Below are 7,592 nucleotides of genomic sequence, written 5' to 3' on the forward strand. Positions count from 1 at the left end.
TTGTTTAGGATAGTAGTTCGCTCAACACCTGTTTACAGTATGTGGTTTTGAAATGTACAAGAAATCAATGTCATGTCCTCTGAACTTAAGGAAAGACAACTGTGTATGTATGTATCTTCGCACGTGTGAAAACACTGAAGTATATAAAGTAAGTCAGTAAAGTATATAAAGTAAAGTATTCACTTCAGTGCTGTTGTACACCTTTTGAGGTATTTGTATTTTACTTGAACACTTGATGTTGCTTTGTATTTCCACTCCACGACATCTCGGAGGGAAATGTTGTTTAATCCAAAGGCAACTGAAATTCTTTAGTGACTTGAGGACATTTCGCCTCTCATCCAAAAGGCTTCTTCAGCTCCGACCGACCGGAGGGGGACTTCGACGTTCTAACTTCTTGTTGGTTGTTTGGATGAGCGGCAACACGTCTTCGAGAAACTACAGAAGTCCAGTTGACTTTGGATGAAACATATATTGACCATGACCTGGATGACTGAGAACCTTCACAGACATGTTCCTATCTGATTATATTTATCCAACAGCTGTAATTTACTTTTAAGATAAAGATTTGAACACGATAGATAATACAAGAAGCTTCTGTCACACAAGACATTGCTGAAGACTAAACCGGTGGTTTAAAACCTGTTTGTTCTCTGACATCTTACAAGCTGCAGCTTGTAGCTGAGGTCACATTTCACGGGTCTCTGACTTGTTAACAGCTCCACCGAACACTGTTTTGTTCCCTCTAAACTTCTCACATGGTTACAATGATCCAATATCTCATCAAACATCAAAGATTAGGGAAAGGGGTAAAAACTGAAAACACATTTGTGTATCAGAACTTTCTTTTCCTTCTTTCTTTTCCCAGTAATCATTTCAGGACCCCTCACATCTATCTGCTGTGCATGTTTATAAAATTGGCAAGTTGTTCAAACTAGCTCCACCTGCAGCAGCAACAACAGTGACACGTAGCTTACACACCGATGCTTCAATATTAATAATCTACTTTTCTAAACCAGTACTTTTAAAGTTAATACTTTCACTGCATTTTGCTGCCAATACTCATGCATGACTTCATTTTTCATGCAGGACTTTTACTTGTAACTGAGTATTTTTTACACATCTGTATTGGTACTTTTTTTTTTTTTTTTTTTTTTTTACTAAATAAAGGATCTAAATACTTCTTCCACGGCAAAATTCAGACTTAAAGTGTATAAATAGTATAATAGGATTTTGACACTCCACAGAATCTGTGGTGTAATACACATAACAGCCAGGTGACGGCGCCACTGTACCAGCTTTTACTTGCACACAAAGAAGACGCTGCGACCGATGTGGTGCGAGTGCACATGTTTGCATTGTGAAACGTTTCTGCCTGATTGCACCTATTGTTTTTGAATGAACGTGCCCATGAACACGGTGTTGTCTTCTTCCATGTGATTGTCCACTTTGACGGTCACAACAGTGTTGTGTCTCGTTTCTTTAATGTGTCTCCGCACCCTGCATATGTCATTTAACTGAGCTTATGCTCCTACGTGATACTGTTTTGTTTTTGTTTTTGTTTTTGTTTTTTTGTTGTTGTTTTTTTGGGGGGGGGCAACATCATTTGTACCGTGTCATGGAAAAAAAAGAAAAAAAAAGAAGAGAAATGGTAAAAGGGAAACGAAGCGTGACAGACTTTGTGTTTTACAATCCAAACTGGCCTGAGAGAGCTGTTAGGTCGGCCAGCCTCAGGCTATGTATTTCATGTATAATAAATCTACTACGTAATGGATTGTGACGAAAGATTTTTTTTTTTTTTTCTAGAACAATTTGCTTTAATCAGAGGAGCGTTGGAGTGAATCCTAAAGAAAAACCTACCTATATTTTTCATGCTGAAGATCTATTCGTCTCAGGAATTAGTGCACACAAAAAAATTAAAAAAAATAAAAATCCAAATATGATGCATGTAAGATTGTAAGTAGAGACTCCCAATATATTTACACTTGAATTAGCTCGGATACAACGCTCTTCTTCATGCTCTTTTGAACATGCTCACGTTAATTAATTCAGTCAGGGGGTAAAAGGGTCCCAGGATTGTGCTTTGCAGGCTGTGGCTATGGCAACAAGCCGTTGTGTGCGGGAATAGTACATGTTATTTTTTTTGTTTTTTTTTATCACATGAGAAGTGTGCGTGCGTGCGTGTGCGTGCGTGCGCGCGCGAGAATGCGTGTGGGCGGGGGTGTCGGTCACTCGGAAGAAGATCATTCCAACAAAAGAAGAAAGAAATAAGTCTTCCATCTTAGTGGTAAATACCTCAGCGTGTACCCTCTCATTCTTCTGTCACACGAGCCCTGTGTTTATCTGGAAACCCTTCAAGCCCTTGAACGCAGAGCCTGCGTCACCTGAGTCCGGAGCCGGGACAGCATTCCATTTAGGGTTAGATTTATTGCTGGAAGAAGCAGAAACAGACCTGCACTCTCCGGGGAGGAGAAACTGTGATGTTTGACAAGTTTTTTTGCTGAGAACACACTCTTCTTCGTCAAAGCATTAACACTTTACGTGCCGTTTTCAAATAACCCACACTCAAAATTGAATAAAAGTCAACTTTGAGGGCGTCTGGTGCAGACACACAACAACAACAACAAAAAAAAACAACACAATATTGTTCCCCAGAGGATCCGATACAAATATACAGTACAATACAAACTAGAACCTACGACTTAACTTCACGTTGCAAAAGCAATCCCAGTAGACTGCATGACTACAGTCTGACATTGACGTGAACTGTGTAGAAACTGCAGAGTGCAACAGCTTCTTTCAGTTTTGCATCGAATCAATTTCTCAATAATTTAACTTTATTGAAACAAAGTTGGTCAGAGTACATCACAGCTTAGTTCAAATCTCAAATTTAGTAGCAACAAAAGCACAATTAAACAAGTTGCATGTGAAGCACATGACCTCAGTCTATTTTTGCATCCGCTTTTAAACACGTTTCAGGAGGTTCATGTGCTGTAAATACATTTACACATACTTTATACAGTATTTAAATGTCACTTTCTGATCTTCATTCATTTATTCTCACAGAATATGAGCGTAAATGTATTTCCCCTTAAAAAGGTATTATCGCTTCCTTCACTGACTTGATGTAAAAAAAAAAAAAACAAAGGACCTGGATTATGTGCAGTTTCCAGTTTGCATTGTTGAATGTGTGAACGAGTCTCATTATTAATATTGATTGAATGCCATTCGGCAAAGAGGCTGCATTGCCAAGTGATGGTGCTGGAATGAAAGAAAAAGTCAATGCATACATGATGAACTGTGACCACATCAGACAGAGAAAAGGATGCCTATCATTATTTATAAGTACTCTTACTGTGCCTCGTCCCTGTGAAGCTATCTCTCATTTTAGAACCGCGTGCATTATTTAGCAATGCTGCCAATGTTATGCTCTTTGTGTTTGGTTTTGAATTAAACAAGACTTGGTGCGCTGTTGTGACTGCTCTTTGAATCTTAAAGTAATTTTGAATATCACCCGTGTTTATTGGATTTATACGCCCTTGTTGGTGTTAAACGCACGTTATGGTTTAAAGGAACAGTTCATGGTTTGCGTTTTTTTTTTTTTTTGGTTCGTTTGTTTGTTTGATTGCCAAAAAGTTAAATGAGAACACTGTCGTATCTGTAAACTGACCAGCAGCCAGTTGCTGTCCAACAAAATTATAATATTAGCTATAAAGCGCGAAACATAAAGTACAGATAAAGCTGATGTCATTAGTTTTGCAGAATTTTGGTCATAAACCTAAAGTCCAGGTCAGATTAAAATGTTGCCACGCTGATGGTGGTGTGATCAAAGGTTTTATAATTCACCCTGAGACCAACAATGTTCCCAGCAATGCAATCCAAAACAGTATTTTTGTCAGGACATCTCGCTCAAAATGGCAAATATCGACCTGCTGGTGGCGCCAAAGAAAACACCGAAGTCATTAGGATTTATGGGTGACCGTTGACGTCTGTGCCAAATTTCAGTTCTATCCATGTAATCGTTTTTTTGTTGTTGTTTTTTTTTAGATATTTCAGTAGGAAACAAAGTGACTGACCCGACCAACTGACTGCCAGACAACCATCCCTCATATAATGCTGCTAATGAGGCGTAAAATGCAGAAAAACAACTTTCGTTTCCAAATGTAAGCATAAACATTATACAAAATCTTGTCAAATAGAAGTTAAGTGTTTTATGAGGCAATAAATAAAAAATTGACATCTTTGTTCATTCTTATGGATTCATAACAAATTTGGGTTGCTAATATGAAACACAGGATAATTTCTTATATACATATATATATATATATTTCAGGCCCCTCAGAATTGTATGTTTTTTTTTTGGTGATTTCAGCGATCAAGATTGCCTGATTTTATGGGGTTATTGTTGTTGATAAAGGGGCTTTTGTTAGGAAAGGCTTAGTTTGTGCTGTGATACCTTCAGAGAGATTCTACCGAGAACCTTTTTTGCTGAATTGTTTGCTTGAATTTGCGTTCATTATTGCGACTGCTAGACATTTTTTTGCAAACTGGAATGAAATGAAACAGCTGTCTTGGACACCTGTGGGTGTCTCATGGGTACGGAGCATTAGCTTATATCCGGGCATCTGTTCTGGATGAAAGAGGCCACCATGTTTTGTTCACGAGCATCATTTGATCTTTACATGTCTCCATCCTGCAGCCAATCCGGCCATCACATCACATTCCCTCCGTCTGAGTCACGAAGCGTCCGACCCGGGGAAAGAACAACTCAAATCGCTGACAGAGTGATGTATTCACTGAGCTTCTTTTTTTTTTTAAAGAAGATTACCTGAAACCCCCTATGGCTCTGTGACTATAGGATTACTCAGCCATTTTTTTTTTTTCTTTAACGGCTTCCAATGAATGAGATGTTCATTGTTGGCCTGCCATGTTCTTCCCTCCTCTCTTCTGGATCTCTGCTCTGTGACGGTCACGTCACAATCTGTCTGGGATCATGACCAGGCCTGTTACTCAACTCCCAGTGCAGCCGCGTCGAGGTTTTTGCACCTCACATGTCCCTTAAAATGCTAAAGTTAATCGCGCTGCCATTTTGATTCATGTGACTCGGTGCTTTGATTAATGTCACAGAGAGTGAAGCAGGCAGATTGCAGCTTCTGCAGAGCATTGTCTTAAAATGGGTCAGTGTACGACTGCTTAGCATCGGTTTCTAGCAGGGACCGCAAACTGAGTACAAGTCAGTTCCAACCAGCTACAAATTTATTGCTTGCGCACATGAATATTTCATTTCCAGCCTGAGCGTGCGGCATTAAAACGTGAGCGCACGCGTGCCGTGCTTGCTGTGTGCTTCACCATAAGACATACTCAGTTGCACGTCCCAATTTCCCACGTTAATGTGAACGTGTGCGTGTTCAGTTCGAACAACTTCCCGTCTCTTTATCGTTCCTCTTAAATTTGATTGGGCTCAGCTGAGAGATTAGATGACGCCTTGTCTAGGGGCTTCCTTTGTTGAGAGGGCCTCGAAGACACTCCTTCCAGAATGACATAAAGATGGCATCAGCTAATCCAGCATTTCAATTACAAGCTGTCATTCAGTGTGTCTCTGGAGGGCTGAGACTTCAGCGCGGAAATACAGCAGGCGGTGCAGATACAGTCCGACACCGTAGCATGGAAATACTCTGCTTCCCAGAAACGCGTCAGAAAACATTGCCTTATTCTGCGAGCCATCTGAACACAGGCAAAAGATCTGCGTTGAATTTAAACAAATCCACAAACTTCCTCTTTGAGCTGTCTCATCATCAATCGCGGAGAAAATCCTGAGGCAGACGGGCAGCGCAGACGAGCTTTATGAAGTGTTAATATTCTACTTTAGCCGGGTGCTATAGAGCTGGTATGGACAAAAAGGAACAGTTTGTCAAGCGATTTTCTTTGCCCGTAGGGGTGGGTCTGCTGTAACCAGACTAAAAACCTGTACAGTCTACTGCAATTAACAATCGATCACCTTTATTCCACACTGCAGGCTCGCTGTAACATCATACGCACACTATATCACACTGCAATTAATATGAACTCATTTTTAAGTCATTAAATGTTGAGGTTCCCCCCCCTCTCAGACTGTCAAAGAGTAGATTAAGCTCAATTATAATGAGCCTTCGAAAGCAGGAACAGGTGGAACTAATTTAATTCATTATAGCTGCACTGCATTTAGGTGTCCCAGTTCCGGGACCTGTGTACGCTGGCTCGTGGTTTATTGGGACACTTAAATAGAACAAAGCTGTAGGTGATTTTTACGAGTGCCACCTGTGCTTTTTGTGTCATATAGATAAGGATTTTGAACACATGTCATCAGAGTCAGGGTCTGTCGGAACAACATTTATTACACATCAAACGTAAGGCTACAGTCCATGCCGTGTCACGAAGCCACATTTAAAAATGAACAATATTTGAAATTTCTCTAAATATTATTTATTTATTTATTTTTAATTTTCTTAATGCTGTTTAACTTCTGCTTTAATTGTTATGTTTCTGCAACAAAACCTAAAATGACTTAAGAGCTATAAAGCAGAAGGATATCCAGTGGTAGAGGAAAGTACTGAGATCTTTTCAGTGTAAATACGTTTATTATTTAGAGCACCAAAAGTAACAGTATTCAGTATGCAGAATAATTACATTTCGATTGTGGGATTATATTTGTTGATACTTTAATCGACCAAATCTATGTTACAGCTTGTAAAGGTGTGCCTACTTCTACTTTATGGTCTTCTGGATAACTTTATGGATTCTAATAATAATTCACAATTTATTTGTTGACTATATTTTGTATTTCATAGTGTGACTCTTCAAAGTAACCAGTAACCAAAATGGTAAAATTATGGTGGAGTAAAAATGTGCCTCTGAAATGTATAAATGTAACATATAATTAAATTTGGAAATCAGCATGGGAAACGTTCATTAAGTAAAGTGCACCATACAAACGTACTTCAGTAAATTGATGTATTTTGCACTGGATTGATTAATGAGTTATAACAAGGCAAGGCAATAAAAAAAAAAAGACAACAACAGCCTATTTTCCGGATCCGTGTCCACCCACTTTAAAACAAAACTGATATTTACAGACAGCCTCATTACATAAATTTAAAAAGCTGTTTCTCTTAATTGTTTCTGCATATTTTGACTAACATTAAATTATTGAGTTGCTGGATTAAATCCAAACAAACTTGGCGACAGACTGATCTCCACGAAGACTGCACCATGTGACGATGATTGACAGCTCTGGAGAAAAAGCTAGTATAGGTGGTAACGTTTTATCACACATTGTCAATAATTAATTAAATAAAGTTCTTTTACACGGCACCTTTGCTGATGACAGGTCGCAAAGTGCTTCTCAGTCTGCTCTCATTTTTTACCACGCTTACGGTACGACGCCGGGCCGGAGGATTTGCCGCTTTTATTTGTTCGGAGTGCCAGTAAACTAAAAGTGGTTGTTTTTTTTTGGTTTTAACATTTTGGACTGTTTTGTCAAATCACAATGACCTCACCTCAAACTTAAGACTTTCTTCACAACACTCTTTTACATTTAATAGACCGAATGCTAATCT

This window comes from Brachyistius frenatus, unplaced genomic scaffold (assembly GCF_029030835.1).
Source record: "Brachyistius frenatus isolate BFR_SWC_R1_liver_20210118 unplaced genomic scaffold, ASM2903083v1 Contig_13, whole genome shotgun sequence".
NCBI classification, from domain to species: domain Eukaryota; kingdom Metazoa; phylum Chordata; class Actinopteri; family Embiotocidae; genus Brachyistius; species Brachyistius frenatus.